The sequence below is a fragment of the Argopecten irradians genome, chromosome 16, assembly GCF_041381155.1.
Source record: "Argopecten irradians isolate NY chromosome 16, Ai_NY, whole genome shotgun sequence".
NCBI lineage: Eukaryota > Metazoa > Mollusca > Bivalvia > Pectinida > Pectinidae > Argopecten > Argopecten irradians.
The window spans coordinates 15,581,643-15,605,421 of record NC_091149.1 but is presented as its reverse complement, the minus strand read 5'-3'; the positions used below and the strand labels follow the sequence as shown (position 1 = coordinate 15,605,421).

The 23,779-nt window shown below is 36.6% G+C and overlaps 1 protein-coding gene across 7 annotated transcripts in view; it reads left to right on the top strand.

Moving 5' to 3' along the window:
* The window catches only part of LOC138310846 (serine-rich adhesin for platelets-like), a 168,384-nt gene that overhangs the window by 5,398 nt on the left and 139,207 nt on the right, over positions 1-23,779 (top strand). The window contains exon 1 of one of the 7 annotated variants that reach the window (XM_069252175.1): positions 124-268. The exons of 4 other annotated variants lie outside the window; for them this stretch is intronic. The gene's annotated coding sequence lies outside the window, so the exon portion shown is untranslated. Of the gene's footprint in view, positions 1-123; positions 269-2,930; positions 2,989-6,788; positions 6,913-23,779 lie in introns of those variants that run through there. 2 more of the 7 variants (XM_069252176.1, XM_069252174.1) reach the window with 2 other exon arrangements.

The window sequence follows — 23,779 nt, the reverse complement described above, 5'->3', positions numbered from 1 at the left end:
TTACGTCGATCCATACCTGATAAAAATACAAAATTATATCTCACGTGAAATGCTCGTGCATTTTTCATTCTGTACACGTATATACATAAGGCTTTAAGTAACCAACAAAATACAATACCAGTTATTGCGGAATAGGCTTCATATATACTGACCCTGGAACGTACTACCTGCTAGCACTGCGCATGCGCTAGACGAGCAGGTATCATGTGGGTTACCTAATGAGATTTGCCAGAGTCTGTACCCGGGGCTTGATTACATCATTTAACAAGTAAGTCTTAAACCGTCAGATATAAACACGTGTAGTTCGTATCATTTCACTTCCTTGTTTATGGCGAGTGTGCTGTAAACCTAACCATCTGATATTAGTTACAGGTTTATATAGTTACAGTAAATCCTGTAGAACCTTTGATCTTCATAATTAGTGTTTTCTAAAAAACATAAACACATATAAACAATATGAAATCATTTACGGCGTTATTGCTTGTTGCTCTCCTCTTCCAATATCACTACATTTTATGTATAATTATGAGAAAAAAATCTTCTTCTGAGAATTAAGGTTGGAATGTTTTGTACAGATGTAATTGTGATGATAGCTTAGTGGTTATTGACAGGGGTACAATTTGGGAAGGTTGTTGACAGAGGTATGATTTGGGAAAGATGTTGACGTTCCTGAAGATTTATAAGGACTTTCTTTTAATTCTTTGGGGATCGAGTTTCGTTGGATTTCATAACTTGCGAAAAACAAAAATATAATATATATTTTTGAAAATAGTTTACGGAAAGGTCGGTTTTGATGTAGGAACATTTGTAACGGAAAAGATAATTGGACGTAAGTTATACATAAATATTGTATCTTGTGTTCCCATTGGATCCTTGTCTCATAAATCATATCATTTGTCACCAATTAACTCACTCACCCTGAAGACACAATCACAATTAGACTTTCCTTACTCAAGGACCAGGCCACTCCATTATGGAATTTCGGGAGTGGATGAGTCAATGCTACTGCAGAACAACGCTGTGACATTTGGTTTTGGAATCAAACTTTTTGCATCTGTATGCGTTTTGTGAGACTCTCTTGTCTCCATGCGATATCGGAACTCTTGTAGATTTTGTAGCGCCATGCACTGAAACATACTTTTAAGCATCAAGCAGCGCATCTACTTGTATAGCTCTAGTATTTTGAATATACATATTGTAGGTTGTCTCTCATATACATATAACAGAGGATATTTTGTCTTTTGTTTTGTGAGACTGCAACTCTTGTAGATTTTATAGTGTTATATCACTGAAGGATTTAAGCACAAGACAGTGCATCCAGATCTTTGGTATTTTTAATATAAAATGCATGTATTGTAGTTTGTCTTACATAAAACAAGGAACATTCTGCATTGTATACAAATATGTTTTTTATTCATTTTTTTTTTTCATTTGTCATTTAGTTGTTTTTTTTTCTACGACTGTCGACGTTCATGGTCGTTTACTGGTACGCTTTACTGACATGTGGATCTGTAGAGGTACATGTATCGTGATTAAAATATGCACGTGTGGTTTGACTTGCTTCCAAAGTAAATGCAAACTTTGGTTTATATTAATTTAATCGAACTTCAAATCCGAGATGACATTGCGTACTAGCTCATACGTACATGTAGATATGGAGGAAGCAGGTGTCGCGCTCTGATGATAATGGTTTGTCTCACTTTCTTGTATATGTATGCAAACTTTGGTATATTTTATGGATTAACTTCAAATCCAAAATGATATCGGGCAGGAGTTTCTATAATTAATTGGTGCTCTCTATATGTAGATCTGAAGATATTGGTTCAAATTTACACTGTACATGTGCAGATACTTTCTCTATATAGTAAACGCTAACTTTGGCATAGTTCATCAATAAACTTCAAATAATTAGTGTTCTCTATATATACGTACATGTACATATTGGTCTACTCAATACGTTCAGATCTGAAGATATTGGTACATAAGTGATTTGTCTCACTTTCACGTATATATATATATATAGTAAATGCGAACTTAGGTATATTTTATCAATGAACTTCAAATCCGAGATGATATCGGATACGAGTTTACACAGGACAGTCTACTGTGAAATAAATGTTTGTCTCTCGACTATGAAATTGACAATATTGAATTAATTTCACCTCAGCTGTGTACTTTTCGCTTGCCCACGTCATTAAAAATCTCACGTGTAAACACCGAATTTATATATCGTTAATGTGACTATCTGTAGTTAGATATGGCCTTTACATGTACCCCAGCTGTCATATCGCATTAGTGATTACATTGTACTGCAATACACATCACAATCGTGTCCAGAAACGAAGCTTGTAGCGTAATCTGTGTGGTTTCGTATATGCACATGTATTTTATAAACATTAACATAATGTACGTGTATTGTATGCCCTCGTGAGGGTGGTCGGGTTTGTGCTGATTGACACTTATTTATTTTTATACATCAAGCTATTTTTTTTTCTAATTGGACTAAATAATTTCTGTTCAATTTTTAGGCTCTATTGGTTTTTTAATCTAAAATTACCTTATTCTCTAGCAGAAAAAAGTGAAATCTTTTCTCGATTTCTTCTACACAGTTCGATGATCAATTATTAATTTACTTTATGTATATAATATAAAGTCCGTAAATCAATAACTGTAAGATAGGCAGAGGTAAAAAAAGTTAATTTAAATTAACCTTTTCATGTTCAAATAAATTTAAAAAAAATGGAAACTTTTAAATAAAAAAAGAATATCCACAACCAGTATTATTTTAATACTGTTTTTCAACTGTACCAGACGAGACGTTAAAAGTGAAAGTTGCCTATTCCACGTTCGTTTATTAGAGACCGTATGGTATTTGACACACGACTGTGTGTAACTCTTCAGTGTGGAGACGCGAAAGTTAGTCTAAACTGAAATCAAGCAGGCGGAAAATATAACGGTGTTTGCACCTTATCAATCTTAGGAATACAGGTACGTAAACGATCTAAATCATAAATATGCAATCATTTACAGCTGAAATTGTTATTATTGATTTACATGACACAGTTCATTTATGTTGTCAATTTAATGAAAGTTTAAAAAATTGCTAAGTTACATCGCCTGTCAGTTGTTTGCGTATGCCCGTTTTTGGAGCCCTGTGCCAACCCGCGAAATTCAATGTACTTATCACTTATCGCCTGTTTGTAACACGTGGCATGATAATTGAATAACCAATTTGTAATATGTAAAAAAAGTCATTAATTGATTTAGTTAAGTTTAAATTTAATTTACAAGACTCTAGATTTTATATCGCGATGACTTCAAACAGATTTGGTTGTGGTGACTCACTGTCTAAAACCTTATGTCAATAACAGACTAGATTGGTGTAATACGCTGAGAAAGTGTCCTGGGTATCGATTTTATCCTAAAGGGATTGGTCATTTACTTGGTAAAAAGTAGTGGTTTGCATTCCAACTTCTAAAATCTGTATGAGTATTGGTCAATTTACATTGGTTTTGTTAGCCAGTAACATGATATTGCCATGTCTTCAAATTCAAAGATATGCAAATGTATCTTGCATTTATTTATCCAGCCTTCTTCAAAGAAAGGATGGGTTGGTGTTTTCCTTCCTGATGCAGAGGGATGGAGGTATAAAATTATTATTGACAAAAATTTCTTTTTCTTTTTCCAAATAGATGTCTTGCAAACACGTATAAAAATAATCTGATAGTGCCTTGTTCAGATTCTTTTACATATTTGACATTTAAGATCCAGTTGTACTTTGTATCTGTTATTGAGGATTTTATGCATTGCGGCCTGTTTGTTCAAGAAGAAAGTGAAAGTAAAGTTAACTTTAAAGAATGTAGACTATTCACACAATTATGATTGTAGCGTAATCCGTTCTACCAATGTTAGCTTTAACTTTTACATAAAGATCTATGTTTACAAGCTGAGACTGTTGACACTGACTTTTAACTTGTTAAGTAAATATTAGTTTCTGTATACAATGATAAAACCAGTTGTTTTCCTCACTGTTATTTAACTAGTAAGTAACAATATTGTGTAAACATTATCTGTAGAAAAACTTTATCTACCGGGTCAATCAAGATACATGTAGATATCTGTAGGTATTTCTGACTCATGCTGATTGATTGATTATAAAATACCTGTATTTGATCACGACCTTCCCTAATTCTGACCCGTCATTTAGCTGTCTTCCATCCAGAGCAATAATAATTAATGTTCTTGTACTCTTAAAATTCAGTGTTATGTACATGTATAAAACTGGAAGAATTGTATTTTTTTTTTTTTCTGATGGACAATGCTGAAAAACAAATGTGAATTGGAAATAATCCGAAATTTCATGCATGGAATTTGGCAAATGAGCAAGACTGCTTCAGCTAATTTGGGAAAAAATTGTTAGCTATCAACCCCACCACTCGCTTTTCACTCTTCATCCATGCCAGGTGCATGCAATCACAATCTTTATCCTTGTAGGCCATTGAATAAGGATTTTTATTCTGTCTTTGAACACATCATTGATTCAATTTAACTCTTTTGTTAAGATATGGACAAGATTAGTTAAGTCCTTTTTGTACATTTAAATATCTGTGACATTAAATTGAAATCTGGCGAGTAACAGGATTTGGAAACGTCATACAAATAAATCAGACAAAAAATTAACACATTCATTTCAGTCAGTAATGTGTTCATAATGTTATGAATGACGTTCAATGGTTATTTTGTTTGTTGATGGATTTTACCTGTATACAGGTATATAATTTATGTGGTTGTAAATAGCCTTTTCTGAATGATGTAGATGTCCAACAGTACACTCCCCGATAAACAGTGTATCAATGGTGTGCATGCAAAATACTGTACTCAACCCAATAAACACCCCTCCCTAGAAACCCGACCCCTCCCCCAGATCCCTACTTCCGTGTCCCCATCCCCCACATCCATAGAAACCTAGCTGCGCCATCCCCTTCTCTTCCCCTTTCCAAATCCTTACAACCACTTGCCTATAATTATTAATTAGTTTAAGACTTTGTAGAATATGAATACAATAAGGTTTCTTGATTTTAGTTTTCATGCAAACAAATATTATTGTTCAAATATCCTTTTCAATATGTTTTTACAGTAACTAAATTAATTAAGGTCAAAATTTGGCGCCATTAAGTGCCTTTCACTCAACTCTATTTAAAGGGGGGGGGGGGGGTTACGAGATACCAAGATGATGTAGGTAAAGTGTGATATATACCATTGATTAGTCCACCTACCACATTGTTGAAGTGCTTAGTTGAATGTGGCAGACATATTCATATATACATTTGAAGAGAACCATTTGGTGCTGATCTAGGTAAAAACTAAATACACTGGTAAGGACAGACTGAACTCTGCTTAACCATTCTGAATATACTGAAAGTGTTTTTCTGAAAATCAAATGAGAATCTCTGAGTGTCAGAAAAGGTAGATGTTTCCTACAGGACCGTTATAATCTTGACACCACTGACATAGTTAAATGTTTGTATTTCTTTAGCTATAAATAGACATTATTACTACAAGGTGATATAAGCTTTTAGACCTGTGGATGATAAATATAAATAATCATCTGTCATTGATATGCATATATGTATATCATAACATGTTGATACATGTGTGATTTGAGGTGAAAGTATAAACAAAATTAGAATACACAGTGAGAATTAAAGAAAAATATTTAACCTAATAAGTACCCAAGGGACTAACTCTCACTCGAAGATGGCTGACACAGCCGCCATATTGAAAACATAATATTTTGAACCTCTTCTCAATATCTACCAGTGACTATATACCATCTGAAACTTGACTGAAATGATGTTGACATGGTGCAACAGGTCCAAGTAATGTTATATTTGGGTTGATCTGAAATCCAAGATGGCCACCATGGCCTCCATTTTGAATTCAAATTGAATCCAAAATGTATTCCAAAGTCACCATGTGTTCAACTCAAAAATCTATTTAATTAATATGTATAATGCTCATTGATTTCTGTAGATTTTGAATAAACAGATGTAAAAAAACAAAAAAAAAATAATAAAATTTTTTCAGTAATCACTAGTAATTGGTTACTAATTCTAAAATGAATCATACGGTATGATGTTTCTTTTATCAATTTAAAAGAAAATGATTGTATTTCACATATAGTTTTGTGTGAAAACTATGTATAACATATAGGTACATTTGTGTTCACTGGTCTGTGACTTAAAGGCATATTGTGGAGCCACATGAGTCTACATCCCTGGAATATGATCACATTGACAAATTAAAGCTTTTAACCTAGCTTTTTTCAGTATATTTCATATGATTTGTAGAAATCTGTGTTGAAATCTATCCTGTTGTAATTTCTATCCTTGAATAAAACCACATGTGTTTCGGTGATAATTTGTTAAACTCGTGTGCCATAGCCTCTTTAAGATTGCGATAAAATTGCTCTACATTTAGGTAAAAACCACATACCTTGTCTGGGCAATTAGCGAAGTTTTAAAGGTAAAATAAAATAAAAACACGATCTGATTTCTCAGTGACTGGGTCTGGCTAGGATATACAGTATTGAACGGTATTGAATGCTTATAAGTAGTCGTAACAGGAGGAAAAAGTTAATTATGGGAGATTAAGAGACATATACTGTTCGTACTTGAACTTTAACTGTTTCAAGTTGGAAGTGGCTTGGATAAGGAAATGTGATCCGCGTCTATTGTGTGTGTACATTGTATACCTATATAAATAACAAAGCTCACACTGTCAATAGAAGCACGACAGCCTTTAGTTCAACTCGGATTTAAAATTTGTGTCACTGCAGTTTTAACTCCTTGAGGAAATAACTTCAGAGAGTTTTTTGTGAGTTTTTGTCGAAGCTGATTTGCTGAGGAACAGGTAAATTTTATCATATGTTTTGTTTATCAGTGTTTTTACCTGTATGTTCTATATGTAAATAAGTTTTATTTACTTTTATAGTTTGATAATGTTCTCACCTGTGATTATGTGTAAATCTGTTTATTTACTAGATTATTTACCTGACGTAGCTTACCAACTATCATTCTCGTACTTTGATTTATTCCTCTACCAAACTTTAACAGTATGAAACATGTATTCTCACTATTTTGTAAGTACCTACCTGTATCTCCTATGTGTATTTACCTGTATCCACATATTAGCATAAGACACAAGCCATCCACCTCTGGGTTGCTAGTCCGAACCCCATATTGGGCAGTTGCCAGCTAGGCACTGATAACTGGTCGGTGATTTTTCACTAGGTACTCAGACTTTCCTCCACCATCAAACCTGGTTCATTTGTATATCCTTAAATGACCCTGGCTGCTGATAGTATATTAATATAATAAACCCCAAACTGTATCCACTACCTATTTCCTACCTACCTTTAGTTATTCTACTCCTATTGTTCCTATTAGGTGCCTTGCAACACCTGTCTGTTGTAAGATACTGATCAAGTAGAGGTTGGTGTTTTTTTCTCCAGGTACTTTGCATGAAATGATGCTGGCTGTTATTTCATAGTTAGAACAAACAAAATAGAATAATAAATACCTGAAGTAGCCTTTTAGCAGCTTGTATATCTCCCCCTCCCCCATGCCCGCCTGGTATTTATAGAAAATAATGCCACTTTCACTTAAGAATGTATCAAATTTTGTGGGATCAGTATACACCCTTACACTTTGCACCGACTTGCCTGGCGTGGATGTTTGTGAACTAAGTGATTTTAAACACTGCGACCTGTTAGCGGACAGTGTAAAAATGTCATTAGAAAGGATTTGCCATCATCTCAGTTGACTCTTAACGAGATTTTAATGGGTGAGAGAATTTCCAGGTGAATTCCAGTACAAACTGTTATAAAGCTTGGCCTAATTTCTGACAGGTAGATATTGATTTCTTATGACCATTGAAATTTTTTTGTAACCAACACTTTATTCTTGATAAAAACATGTACCAGGAATTGTCCGAGTCTACCTCAGTTGTGTCTTCCTCATGCATAGAGCGGTAGCGCAGACATTTATTTGATTAGGGATTTGGTTTTGTGACGGTTGGTATTCTAAGCTGTGCTAACAGTAAATATGTAAGGGTAAAATACCTGATAGCGAATTGGTTCATAGTTTCATTTGAATGTATAAAGTTGAAAAGTTTTATGAAAACATTTTTAAATATTTAGATACAATATTTATTGTGACATTTAGTGTTGAAACATTACTATTACTGTGTCATCAAAACTGTTTGTTAAAGTTTAAAGTACACACACATTAAATATTGCAAGTCAGCATCTTTATGAAAAAAGCTTGTTTTAAGTATGTTATATAAAACCCCAATTTTATCTTTGATATTTACCTCAACGACCTGAAAATTTTTATCAATTGTGTAGGCGAACAAGTCATCTATTAGATATTTATATGAAATTCAAATTTACAACCCGTGACATGATATTAAAAGGGTACTTGTCACATCGTTCATATTAAAGATAAATTGTTACGAGGTATTAACCAAACTGCATGAGTCTATCATAATATTATATCGTGTATTTGCTGATTCTCAGCTTTTCCTGGAGAGGGGTGAACTTACTTTTCAAATCTTAATTTTGAGATGAGACAGTGGCTCATGGGGTATATTAATATATGTTGAGGCTTGGCAAGATACAGATGAGGGTGGGTGTTTGGGTTGTGCCACAAGGACCTGAGGGGCGGAGAGATGAGGGTGGGTGTTTGGGTTGTGCCACAAGGACCTGAGGGGCGGAGAGATGAGGGTGGGTGTTTGGGTTGTGCCACAAGGACCTGAGGGCCGGAGAGATGAGGGTGGGTGTTTGGGTCCGTGCCACAAGGACCTGAGGGGCAGAGAGATGAGGGTGGGTGTTTGGGTTGTGCCACAAGGACCTGAGGGGCGGAGAGATGAGGGTGGGTGTTTGGGTTGTGCCACAAGGACCTGAGGGGCGGAGAGATGAGGGTGGGTGTTTGGGTTGTGCCACAAGGACCTGAGGGGCGGAGAGATGAGGATGGAGGGTGTTTGGGTTGTGCCACAAGGACCTGAGGGGCGGAGAGATGAGGGTGGGTGTTTGGGTTGTGCCACAAGGACCTGAGGGGCGGAGAGATGAGGGTGGGTGTTTGGGTTGTGCCACAAGGACCTGAGGGGCGGAGAGATGAGGGTGGGTGTTTGGGTTGTGCCACAAGGACCTGAGGGGCGGAGAGATGAGGGTGGGTGTTTGGGTTGTGCCACAAGGACCTGAGGGGCGGAGAGATGAGGGTGGGTGTTTGGGTTGTGCCACAAGGACCTGAGGGGCGGAGAGATGAGGGTGGGTGTTTGGGTTGTGCCACAAGGACCTGAGGGGCGGAGAGATGAGGGTGGGTGTTTGGGTTGTGCCACAAGGACCTGAGGGGCGGAGAGATGAGGATGGGTGTTTGGGTTGTGCCACAAGGACCTGAGGGGCGGAGAGATGAGGGTGGTTGTTTGGGTCCGTGCCACAGGCACTTGAGGATGGGGGGAGAGATGAGGGTGGGTGTTTGGGTTGTGCCACAAGGACCTGAGGGGCGGAGAGATGAGGGTGGGTGTTTGGGTTGTGCCACAAGGACCTGAGGGGCGGAGAGATGAGGGTGGTTGTTTGGGTCCGTGCCACAGGCACTTGAGGATGGGGGGAGAGATGAGGGTGGGTGTTTGGGTTGTGCCACAAGGACCTGAGGGGCGGAGAGATGAGGGTGGTTGTTTGGGTCCGTGCCACTGGCACTTGAGGGGTGGATAGATGAGGGTGGGTGTTTAGGTCTGTACGTGCCACAGGCACTTGAGGATGGGGGGAGAGATCAGGGTGGGTGTTTGGGTTGCGCCATAAGGACCTGAGGGGAGGAGAGATGAGGATGGGTGTTAAGGTCCGTGCCACAGGGACTTGAGGGGTGGATAGATGAGGGTGGGTGTTTGGGTTGTGCCACAAGGACCTGAGGGGAGGAGAGATGAGGGTTGGTGTTTAGGTCTGTGCCACAGGGACTTGAGGGGTGGAGAGATGAGGGTTGGTGTTAAATAGGTCTGTGCCACAGGGACTTGAGGGGCAGAGAGATGAGGGTTGGTGTTTATATACTGGTCTGTGCCACAGGGACCTGAGGGGCAGAGAGATGAGGGTTGGTGCTTATATAGGTCTGTGCCACAGGGACCTGAGGGGCAGAGAGATGAGGATGGGTATTTAGGTCTGTGCCACAGGGACTTGATGGGCAGAGAGATGAGGTTGGGTGTTGGGGATCCATGTCAAAGGGACCTAAGGGGCGGGGAGATGAGGTTGGGTGTTGGGGCTCTATGCCACAGGGACCTGAAGAGCGGTGAGAGGGATTTTAAAGGTTCAGAAACAGAAAGAAAAGTTGATATGGCTGGCTTTAGTGTGATGGATATATTACAAAGGAAAGTTTAACTTTTTAATTTGGAATTCAACTAATGTTTAAATTCATATGTAATTAAGTTATTCAAACTGAAAACGATTATTGTGATATTAACAGGGTTTACAAATCCAAAGCCTGTGTAATCAAGCTGCTACAATTTTATTGTTTTAGACTTAAATTTTGTTTTAGAATTAAGTAATTAAAATCCCATCCATAACTCTAGTGTCCTTACAACCTACCCTAGATTGGAGGTTAACCCCTGTAAAATATAACCTCTGTATGGAGGTCAATGGGGAATTTGTTCATGTTTGTTTAACTCGTCATAAAATTTAGAAATAAACTTGATTTATGACTTTGTAGAGTGACAGTTATATTTTCATAGTTGTGTATTTCTGGTCCAGGCCCGGGATCAAATGTCTTTAAATTAGGTAATAGAAGGAAAGGGGATTGCATGGGACATATCGGTGACGTCAGCTTAACATCACGGACATTAGAAGATCTGTCAGTGTAATATCAGGGACGTTAGAAGGTCAATTTCACAGTACTACAGAAAGTACAAATCTATGAATATACCATCCATATAGCTTTAACTGTTCAAACTTAATTGCACTCTTAGACTGTAATTAATGTATCAAATTTTCAAAAGTGCATTTGCACTTAGGGCACCTGGGTTACAAGGTATTACATGTATATAAGTTTAAATTTTTTGTAACCATTTTGTTGCTATTCTTCTGAAAATGAAATGTGGGGCAAACTATTATAAGCCTTGGCTACTTTTAACAGTACGCTTGCTATGTCAGTGTATTAGAAGAGTGAACTAGTTTCAAAAAGACAACCTGCTTAATAAGACCAATTTCAGCACAAATTGTTGTTTGTTTGTTTGTTTGATTATTTTAATGTCCTATTAACAGCCAAGGTCAATTTTTATTGTAAGGACGGCCTCCCATGTATGCAGTGAGAAGCGTGTGTGAAGTGCGAGGTGCATGTTTTTTGGAAACTGCCATATGTTCGTATTGTGTCTTCTTGTATAGTGGAACTGTTATGTATATAAGACTACATGGACAGAAATACTATCATTTCTTTGACCACTAATTAGGTAAATTTACAGTATAGACAAATTTCCAGATTTTACAGTTTTTAATTAAAATAGTTAGGAAGGAAAACACTATACAATTATGCCAGATTAGAGAGGGATCTGAATTGGACATGGGCCTGTAATTACAATAGCAGTTATAAATCTATGAATGCATGATGTCAACACTTCATTAACCTGCATGTTCATACACACACAGGTTTGTGCTAAAATTAAAATCACCAAAGAAGTATGTGTACTAAGTACCGGATTAAATTTTACTTCTAAAACTAAATTTATTATTTAAATAGTTGCCATATTTTGGTAGTATTGGTTGCAATTTTTTCCATAATATAGATTGACATCAAAATTTAAATTCGATTTGATTGAAATTTATCAGGCTATAAAACGATTTCAGTTGAAATTTAAATGTCAATTTGGCGATGATCTCTTGTGAATCAACGATAAAGTTTGTATTAGTATAGCTACTTGTGTACCTAAAAATACATTCGGCATGTAGATTCTATTTTACTTGGAATAGGAGCAGAAAGGAAACGGAATTCTTCTGTGTAAAAAGATAGAAAAGTGATGATTAACACCTGAGAGAAACGATAAAGAACGGCATGGTTATGTCATTAAAGCTGAGATAATAGGACCGATGCCAAATTTTGGTGTACAGCAGTCGCTCACTTTGCTGTAGGGAACTTTTGTGTTTAGAACTTGTGCCTGTTTTAATTAGCAGCTACATACAGGCTTCAAACACAATTTGCTGCTTGGAAGATGGTGCTTCTGTGGCTTATAGATGCTGGTTAAGGTGTTTATACACATTACCAAATATACTGCCTCAACTTTTGGGTTCTGAGTTCAAAACCAAAAAATAAGACCTCAACTTTCAGGTTCTGAGTTTGAAATATACAGCCTCAAATTCTGGGTTCTGTGTTCAAAACTTAAAATATACAGCCTCAACTTCTGGGTTCTGTGTTCAAAACTTAAAATATACGGCCTCAACTTCTGCTTTTTGAGTTCAAAACCCAAACCCAAAACCCTGGGGGCTACCTGAAGTTCACAGAATTTTAACTCAAAATTTGAGGGATGTTTAAAGGACAAGGTTATTTAACTATATATAAGACAATTCATTTTTTTGTTTCCATGGTTGCATTCATGGTCCTTTATTAACAGATTTGTCAAAATTTAAGCATGCAGATATCAAAATTAATTAAAACAGTTAACTTTAATTGTCAGTCACCATAGTCAATAATAAAATAATTTAAAGTGGTTTGAAACATTTAAAAAAAAAAAAGAAAAAAAATCTAAATTAGATCCTACGTCCACCTTGCAAGAGTAAAGTAAAAGTATCAGCTAGTTTATTTTTGGGGAAAAAACCCCAGAGAGTATAGAGGTCAAAGTTAAAGGTCAATATGAATCTATTTTCAAAGAGAGTCAAGTTTAGATAAACATCAGATTGGAATATGAAAGTGATGTTTTGAATTATGGGCGGATAGAAAGAGAGATTTAAGAAGCTTGTTCATAAACTGATACATCGTATATATAAGCTGTGTTTGTCTGCCGGTTACGTTGTTGTTGTTGTCGGGAGTTGTTGTCAGGAGCGTGGCTGGCTCTTGGCGGATGTTTGATGTTTACATGCTAAAGAGGCAGGTCTAAAGTGGTACAAGCATGTTCTAACGAGCAGACGGCCAGGTACATCTCTCCCACACATAATGAAATTAAGACAAGTTGTTTACAGTCGAAGATCCGTGCTGTTTGGAACATTGGCCATGTAATCTGCATCTACTGAGGAATGTGGCGAGTTATTTCAGATTTTTTTGACAGTTTGATATAAATGGGTGGCTGTGTTCATGTCTGTAAGAAATGTTGATGGAAATATATGAAACCTTCCTGACAGAGCCAGCAAAAATAAAGGGAAAGCAAAGGTATGAAAGAAGTTGTTGTTCATGCTGGTTATCATGCTGTCAGGAGAAGCTTCCAAACTTATTGCAGGTTGGGTGTTAGAATTGTACCTGCTGCCATGGCCATGGCATGATAGTAAAAGGCAACTAATTGTGGGATCTTTTCTTTTATCTTCTTAACCTCTCCCTTGACACCACCTCATTTTTGGTCTTCAGTTGAACACTCGATTGTCCCTGTGAGGTAGGTTCTGTGCTCTGTCCCCTGGCCAAGACAGTACACCAAAGTTTATAAAAGTGGTAGTTTCTGCATGCATGCTCCTGCTTTAGTGGTCATCATTTAGAGAGTTGGACCAACACAAACAAACCAGTGTCAGTCTCTAAAACATATACAAGAAATTAAACAAACCACTGTCAGTTTCCAAAATAAGTTGTGTTGTTTTAGAAACCTTTAAAAGTCCTCCTGTATAGTGAATGTTGTAAAATTGTATTTGGAGAGGGCTATATATTACCTAGTTTGAAAACTTGTGCTGCTTAATCTAACTGTATATTGAATACAATAAAAAAATCAACAGATACAGGGGACCAGAGGGGAAGGCTTTATATAAATATTTACATCAATTCACACAGAATCTTAACTTTCTTCTGCCGATTCCTAGACAACATGTAAGCATTCTGACAATTGAGCTCTACATAGATCTACCACAGACTATAAAGAGATTGAATTTTATCTTTCCTTTGACAAATACTTCATTCTCAACATCTTCAAGTAGACAGAACACTTTTGATCTCCATTTTTCTAGTACAATTTATGAATAAATTGAATTGAGGAAAGAGCATACTCTTGAAAGCTTTTAATGCCAATAAAAAAAAATTGGAGATGTGTTTTACTTGAGATATTCATCAAATTTTTTTGGCAGTCATGAACTTGAGACGGTCATATAAATAAAGCGTTGACAAGTAAAAGTGATCTGGGGCCATGAGTGTTTAAATAATAGTCATCTTGCAGAACAAGTTGGAGGGTATTCAGCAAATCTTTGAAGGGGTCTTACCCTTTTGGGTTCAGTACAATTGGGCACTCACAACAATATGAGGGTGAAATTTGGTGCCCAAATGATGAGATTAGAGTGACAGCCATAATGCTTAGAAGGATCTTTTAGTTAACTGTTCAATAGAAGGGCTTATTCGCTGTCAGTAGAGGGCAATTTAACTCAATTTATGTCCACTGGACTGGTATAGTGTCAAGGTTTAAATCTGTAAACATATTCCCCTGTCAAGGACATATCATGTTCTGTTTGGTGAGAAATTTGGGTCAATTTATGTGTGTTTAGACATATGGAAGGTCACAGGTAAAAACTTCTATTGTGTTATTTTGTTTGTGGGAAAAGGTTCATATGCTTTAATTGATATTTTTCATACAAAGATGGAATTTTATGATAATATAAGCTTTAAGTCATTTTTAGATACATGTTTTTTCTACCTGCATGAGATTAATTGTGTTAATTGTTGCTGTTTTGTCTGCAAACATTGTTAAAATTCATATCACGTAAATTAAGGAGTGTTACAAAGTTGTCTAATAATTGTTAAGTTGGCACAAGGAAGTGTAACTTGATTATTAATTTCATTCACTAGTTAGTAATTAAAAAAGCTAACTTATTGACAAGAAGCCAAGCTCTTAAATGTGAAATATTTGTTTGCCTTTCAGTTGATTATGAATGCAGTTTTTACCTATACAGAAAATTGCAAAAAATTCTACAGCTTTAGCAATGTCTCTGAACTATAAAGTTCTGACAAGAATTGAGTAGTGTCGCTATATTTTAATAATGTATGGGGCTTCAATGAGGTTACCACTAACGTTTCCAGGATGTGAGAATTATTTTTAAATTTTGGTTGATGATTATTAGTTTCAAACTTAAGGGGGAGATAATCTAGTATTATAATTCAGCTAAAAATCTTACAAATAACTAAGGTTCAGGTCGCTGGATTCAAAACATTTACTGATTCCCATGGAATAAAATATTGATCATATAGAAGATATCCCCCCCCACCCTCTTTGATCGTGCAAGACTTGATGCCCATGTGGCCATAAGTTATTATTCATTAATTTCAAACAATACCCTTCAGACCGATCATAAAATACATTGTGATTATCCTAAATGATGAATACATCATTTTTCATCATCAAACAGAGGTATTGACTAAAACCTAGGAAATCTGAGTCACTCAAATAAATTTTGTCTGTAATATGCATTACAATTGCAATGAGATCCTTAGCTTACCCACCCCTGAAATTTCTAATGAACTGTTCTAGTCTTTGATTTGGTAGAGTCTAAATGTGTCTTCAGGGATGAATGGATTTATTTATCGTTATTAATTATTGGGACAATCACAGAATTATTTATTTCTTCAAAACAATGTTAATGTCTTATGTGTCATATTTGTAGTAGCTGATGACTCGCTATAGCTAGGACTATGTTAAATGGTAGGCTCAAGCTTCAATTTTGTCATTATATATAATTATGCACCTCGTTTATCAGAAACGCTTTTGATTTTTCTTTAAAAATTTGTACTAAGATGTAGTGTTGATGTTTCGGATAGATCAAGACACTCCTTCATTTTCACGATTGTGATTTAAATTAGTAAGCTTTTCCTACAATCTTAAATGTATTGATGAAAAGCTATATTTTTGAATTTTGAATGAACGCCACCCACACGAATGAAATGAAAACCCTTTATTACCCCCTACGCACTTACAAAAAACAATTTGTGTAAGGCAGTATGTAAGATAAATATTTTAATGGAAGAGAAACTCCTTGACAATCTTCAGTAGAACCTGTTTATGAATGTAGGCCGTGTATAGTCTAAAAAAATATAAGTTACTGTGTCAAAGGATCTAGTTTCACATTTCAATCACTCCTACTTATTTGTATATAAGGATGTGTTGGAAATAATTCACTTATATCTCTGATTTCAATGCCCTGCTCTGTGTTTTTAATTGACTGACCCCAAGAGTATACCATTATCAAAGGACGAAGCTGCTTCATTCAATTGAATGGTGTTCAAAAGGACCTCCTTGATGAAACACCAAGTAAATATAAAACTCGATCATAGTATACATCTTAAAATTTAACTCATCCACCTCTGTAGACACATCTAAACTCATCTGATACAAAAACTTGAACAGTTCATTATGAGTTTTTAGGATTGAATGAGTTAAAATTGCCCTGCTCTTCATAGAAATTAAAAATTCAAATTCCATCTCAAACAAACATATAATGGAAGTTCTATTTATGCTCTTTAATAAGCCCCTTCTCTAAGTTTTAAAAATATTGACACCAAATTAACAGTTATCCTCCAAATGTAAAACTCTGGGGCAATGTTTCTCTCAAAATACTGTAACAGCAGACAAAGCGTTCTTTTATTTTCTAGGGATTAAAAATTGATTGCACAAATTATCTGTTTAAAGGAAGTTTGAAGAATGAGAATAAGTATCTCTATGGAATTAGCTGAAGTCCATAACAGCAAAGAATCTCTCTTTATACTTATTATTTCAGGAGATTTTATTAACAATTTGATTTCACTGATACAAGTATCTACAGGAGGTATTTCTTCAATCTTGTATTAGGGATAAACTAAGGTTCATATAAGGCTAAAAAAAAAAAAAATCTGTTTAGGGTTACATTGGCCAAAAAAAAGGGTCAGTCGGTCGATCGGGAGAATTTTTTTCCCCTTTTTTTTTAGTGTCTTTCACTCTAAAATGATTGCTGGAACGGGAGTCTGAAATCTCAACTTTTTAATTTTTTTTTCGTAGAAAAGTGTAAAAAAATTAGGGTCGGGAATAAAAAAATTAGGTCGGTCAGATAACCCTTATAACAGACTGGCACACTTCATGCAATTTCATTTGAACTTGTATTCTGTCATTGTATATTATATATTGAGTTATCTACCCTTGCGGGTAGGTATCGATTGTGCAATCATACGTTTGCAAGCGTAATGCCATACTTTTCAGAAAAAGTGTGTTTTGCTCACAAAACAATGACATCACAATGGGATACCTACCCGCAAGGGAAATAACTATCCAACACAGATCATTGTATGACTGATCGATAGTATGTAAAGAAATTCAGTTTTGATAATAAATTAGTAGCTTTGAATGGAAAGTCAACAGATCAGATTCTTTCTTTTGGTAATTAAGCTGGTTAATTTAATCTGTGTCAAACTGTAATTAAGATATTGAATAAAACTCAACAGAATTATGGATATAAACCTAGTTAAATATTTACAAAGTAAATTAAGAAATCTAAATGAACCTGGTAATACTATGTATGTGGTCTGTATAAATATTTACCTTATCGCAATAATATAATAAAAATAATCGGTCTATCAAGAAAGAATGCCAAGTCTCTCGCCTTGTGTGAAACTGGTACCAATTGAGTCATTCAAATGACAAATAAAACATATATACGGTCTGATCAATGTGACATTCCTGATTTGGCTGAGGGTCATGTGTGAAACTAGTATTGTTGAATAGGCCCATGATTTAACCTTTTAATGATAACAAATTTAATAGATCAATTCGTTCATGATTTCTCAGACGGGACCTGTTTAACCTATGAATGATAAGAAAATACAGATCATTCATGATTTCGTGGACAGGACCAATTTAACCTTCCAATAATAACAAAATACAGATCATTCATGATTTTGCGGATGGGACCACTTCGGGTGTGGAATTTACTGGATATTCCACAGATCTAGATATCAACAATTGCATTGTGTTTGTCCATACAATATCGCATACCTGATCAGGAGCAGGTATTGGGGTAGGGGGACCCCGTACTATATAGATAAGTCTGAGACTCAACACCTGTATTATCTGTATGGGCGGACGGTCCGCCACCGCAGTAGAGGGTCGCGATACCTCGTAGATCATCGTGAATCATGACTATTTGTATTTAGTAGGTAGACCAGAAGTACCGGAGATATGTCATTATATGTAGGTTAAGTATGTGGTCATTTAATATTCATCTGTCATCGGAATCACTGGGTAGTCTGATTTTCTATACAGCAACTGAAAAATCTGTAAAGCTGTGTGTTAACTGACAGTACTTACAATGATAATGGTGTATTTGGATGGGAAATTGAATTGAATTGAATGATAATATATATGTAATTTGTCACCAAATAGAATTCAACAAATTCAAGTCATTCAATATCATTCAATTGGGGCTTTTTATTATTCAATTATTTTTTAACACAAATATGTAACAGTATATGTGTACCAATAGATGAATACAAATAAAAAGGAACATTTGATAACGGGATATTGTATGGAAAATAGAATTGAATTGAATTGAATTGATAACATATATAAATTTAACTGATTAGTTGTTCAATATCATTCAAAGGGGATGGAAGGGGCATATATAATTCAATTCACTCAAATATATAGCGACAAACTGTAGATCAACAAACAAACAAACAAATAAATATCTACATGTACACAAGTGTATGTGTCACTCGTCCTGTCACATCCCATTTCAAGTTTGTATTACAGACAAAATAAAAAGTAAATAAAAACAATTGTTGTGCTGTCAAAATAAAATGTTTTATTCAACTAAATGACCTGAAAAAACAAACTTTTTGAAGAAAATAACAGAAAACTTTATTTTTTTACTGAGCACACAACACAATAAAGGGTTATTTGTTTTATGATACTGGTACAGGGTGCGGGTGTACCGACTGAACCCAGAACTTACCCGATCTACACTCCAGTACCAAAGTCCGCGAAAACGACTTCCATTGTACGTTGTCACTTGTCAGATCAGTCCTCTGGAAGGTCATCCAAGGTCAACTAAAGTCAATGACATCACAACTTTAGGGCTCCAACCATTTACAGCGAACCGTTCAACCTAAAGTCAATGACAACACTGCTGTAAGGCTCCATTTATTTACAGCGAAGTGTTGCTCATCAGGGGTTAATGAACCATATTCATAATTTTAGGGTGGAAATATGAGCTATGTTTTTGTTCAGAAAATGGTCTTTTCTACCAGGATATGTGATTGTGTTCTGTGATTGTACAATGTGTTTATATGGGAGTTTCAGTTTTCGTCTGTTTACATCTTGTATTACTACATATTGTTAGAGTGCTTAAATGTAATCTGGATAATGTTTGCGCAAGAGATTTTACTTTTTTCAATTGGAATTCTTTATATTACATTTGCAACAGAAAGATTACAAATATTCTTAAATTTGTTGATACTAGGGTTGAGACATTCTGTCTGATACAATCATCCTGCACTTTACAATACCTGGGACAGGTGCCCTAAAAATTCTACCATTTACTTTCATTCACACTGCCTATGCTCTGAGAAATAAGCCTGCATAGTACCGTATATGTGTAAACAAAATTTAAAAGGAACATTTTCCTCAAATCAATTGGTAACCCATCCATTCTGTATTAATTGCAACTCACTTTGTCTCAAGCTGATGAGGTAAAAAAGGGAGCATTATAATTGGAGCATGTGTTTTAAAATTATGGTAGATTTAATAAATTCAGACTATAATCATTTTTAGCTCACCTGGCCTGAAGGGCCGGTGAGTTTATGTCATGGCTCGGCGTCTGCGTCCGTCGTCCGTCCGTCCGTCCGTCGTTCATCGTCCGTCCGTGAACAATTCCTTTAAATCGCTACTAGTCATAGAGTTCTGCATGGATTGTAACCAAATTTGGCCACAAACATCCTTGGGGGTAGGGGAACAGAACTTGTATAAATTTTGGCTCTGACCCCCAAGGGGCAGGAGGGGCAGGGCCCAATTTAATAGGGAAAATAAAGGTAAATCCTATTAAACGCTACTTGTCCTGGAGTTCTGCATGAATTGTAACCAAATTTGTCCACAAACATTCTTGGGGGAAGGGGAACAGAACTTGAATAAACATTGGCTCTGACCCGCCGGGGGCAGGGGGGGCGGGGCCCAATAGGGAAAATAGGGGTAAATCCTATAAATCGCTACTTGTCCTAGAGTTCTGCATGGATTGTAACCAAATTTGGCCAGAAACATCCTTGGGGGAAGGAGAACAGAAAATTGTATAAATTTTGGCTCTGACGCCCTGGGGGCAGGAGGGCGGGGCCCAATAGGGGAAATCAAGGTAAATCCTATAAATCGCTACTTGTCCTAGTTAGAGTTCTGCATGAATTGTAACCAAATTTGGCCAGAAACATCCTTTGGGGAAGGAGAACAGAACTTGTATAAATTTTGGTTCTGACCCCCTGGGGGCAGGAGGGGCGGGGCCCAATAGGGGAAATAGAGGTAAATCCTATAACTCGCTACTTGTCCTAGAGTTCTGCATGGATTTTAACCAAATTTGGCCACAAATATCCTTGGCGGAAGGGGAACAGAACTTGTGTAAATTTTGGCTCTGACCCCCCAGGGGCAGGAGGGGCGGGGCCCAATAGAGGAAATAGAGGTAATATTATAAATCTCTACTTGTCCTAGAGTTCTGCATGGATTGTAACCAAATTTGATCAGAAACATCCTTGGGGGATGGGGAACAGAGCTTGTATACATTTTGGCTCTTACCCCCCGGGGGCAGGAGGTCGGGGCCCAATAGGGGAAGTAGAGGTAAATCCTTTAAATCGCTACTTGTCCTGGAGTTCTGCATGAATTGTAACCAAATTTGCCCACAAATATCCTTGGCGGGAGGGGAACAGAACTTGTATAAATTTTGGCTCTGACGCCCTGGGGGCAGGAGGAGGAAAGCCCAATAGGGGAAATAGAGGTAATCTTATAAATCTCTACTTGTCCTAGAGTTCTGCATGGATTGTAACCAAATTTGGCCAGAAACATCCTTGGGGGAAGGAGAACAGAAAATTGTATAAATTTTGGCTCTGACCCCCTGGGGGCAGGAGGGGCGGGGCCCAATATGGGAAATCGAGGTAAATCCTATAAATCGCTACTTGTCCTAGTTAGAGTTCTGCATGAATTGTAACCAAATTTGGCCAGAAACATCCTTTGGGGAATGAGAACAGAAAATTGTATAAATTTTGGCTCTGACCCCCCGGGGGCAGGAAGGCAGGGCCCAATAGGGGAAGTAGAGGTAAATCCTATAAATCGCTACTTGTCCTGGAGTTCTGCATGAATTGTAACCAAATTTGGCCACAAATATCCTTGGTGGAAGGGGAACAGAACTTGTGTAAATTTTGGCTCTGACCCCCCGGGGGCAGGAGGGGCGGGGCCCAATAGAGGAAATAGAGGTAATCTTATAAATCTCTACTTGTCCTAGAGTTCTGCATGGATTGTAACCAAATTTGATCAGAAACATCCTTGGGGGAAGGGGAACAGAGCTTGTATAAATTTTGGCTCTGATCCCCCGGGGGCAAGAGGGGTGGGGCCCAATAGGGGAAATAGAGGTAAATCCTATAAATCTCTTCTTGTACTAGAGTTCTGCATGGATTGTAACCAAATTTGGCCAGAAACATCCGTGGGGGAAGGAGAACAGAAAATTATATAAATTTTGGCTCTGATCCCCCGGGGGCAGGAGGAATGGGGCCCAATAAGGAAAATAGAGATAAATCCTATAAATCGCTAATAGTCATATAGTTCTGCTTGGATTTTAATCAAATTTGGTTCAGAAACATCCTTAGGGTTAACGGAATTTGTATAGATTTTGTCTTTGACCCCCTGGAGCAGAAAGAGTGGGACACAATAGGGGAATTAGAGGTAAATATTCAAATTCCTTCAGAAAAGAAACAATGAACCTGTATTCAGAACATTCCTAGGCATTACAAACCAGGTGAGCGATACAGGCCCTCTGGGCCTCTTGTTTATGGGTCACATTTGCTGACGATGGAAGCCCTTTTCATCAATCTTGATGTGAAGTGTATACTACAGGTAGTATATTATATCAAAGACTCAATTTTATGAAGGTAGTATATTTGGGGGTCACATCATTTGCCAAAAAATGGTCAAAATAAGGCTTAGTCTGTTGGTAAATTTAGATAATGAAGAAAATTTCATTTCAGTTCCTTGAATATGTAAGACTAAGTTTTGTCTATTCTATTCTTGGAAAAACAAACTTCCCGAAGTTTGAAGACTATATTTAGCTCACTGAAGAATCAATATGTATAAAGCCATGGAAGCAATTTTGGTGCAAAAGAGATTGTATGAATCATACATTGGAATGGAGCCATTTAGGTTTTCAGCACTACCAAATGCTCACAGTATTAAACTTTCAGGTTTATTCTAATGTTTCTTATCTATTTCTACCTGGTGAGACAGTTCATAAAGATAGAAAGAAAAAATGAGAAAAAAAAAGACAAAAATAGCAGGAACAGAGATCAGATAGCAATGCTGTATTAAGAACCCAACACCTACAAATATAAAAAGAAATTTGATGAAGTTGTTCAATTTTTTGTCCAATGTTGTAAAAAGCAATTAGCTCTCTGATTCCTCTCGAACTTGTGAAAAGAAAGTCAAAACATTTTTGGTGGTGAAGCATCAGCATATGACTCATAGAGAATGTTCATCCAGTGTCTGTAGAGTTCAGTGAAAGGCCCGGCTATATGTAATAGTGTTATCGCCTCCACAGAGAACATCTCAACACTTTGTCAGATATGTTGTTGGGGTAAGAGAATGTTTGAAGTATTTACATAACCAAACCAGAAATAGAAAATGGCTGCTGTTTAGGGAGTTCAATTCCATGCATTGTTAGCTTAACATGAATTTAGATCAAGAAAATATTTATTCTGTTCACCATATTTTCATGAAAGACTTACTTGATGGTTGTCTATTAGCTATGTTTTTTTTTTTAAATTTCAATTTATTTAAGATTCTACAAGAAATAACATTTTTACGATAATTTTCTCTGACTTGGTTAAGCTGTGGCAACTTTATGTTTTGATGGTAGTTTTGGAACAAGCTTTAGGGCAGGGAAGGAATCAGGAAATCTCCTGTGAGTGATGTGCCTAATATATCAAGATGTTGGGGAATTCTGTATGTTGGGGGACCTGTCACTGACTACATCTGATAATCAGGGAGCCTTGTGGAGGGGGTGGAGGAGTTCTATAGCTGTATCAGAATGTAAGGTAGGATATATAGAAATACTGTGTTGTGTCACAGCTATGTAATGTATGCTTACATGTACTCTCTTGGACTGGCACCTAGAACTATTGTTGCAGCACTCTAGTACACACCTGGAGTATGATCACCATGGTTACTATTTCACAGGTGTTGAAGATTTCTAATGATTTGACATTAACGAGGTTTGGATATATTTTAAGATAAGTGGGGTTAATTAAAGATCAGGATATCAATGTTGGTGGTATTTTGGCTCTCCGTTATGTAATGTTGTTTATGTAAAGTCTATTTAGTCTGGGATTCTTGGGGTTCATTAAGGATACATCCTAATTAG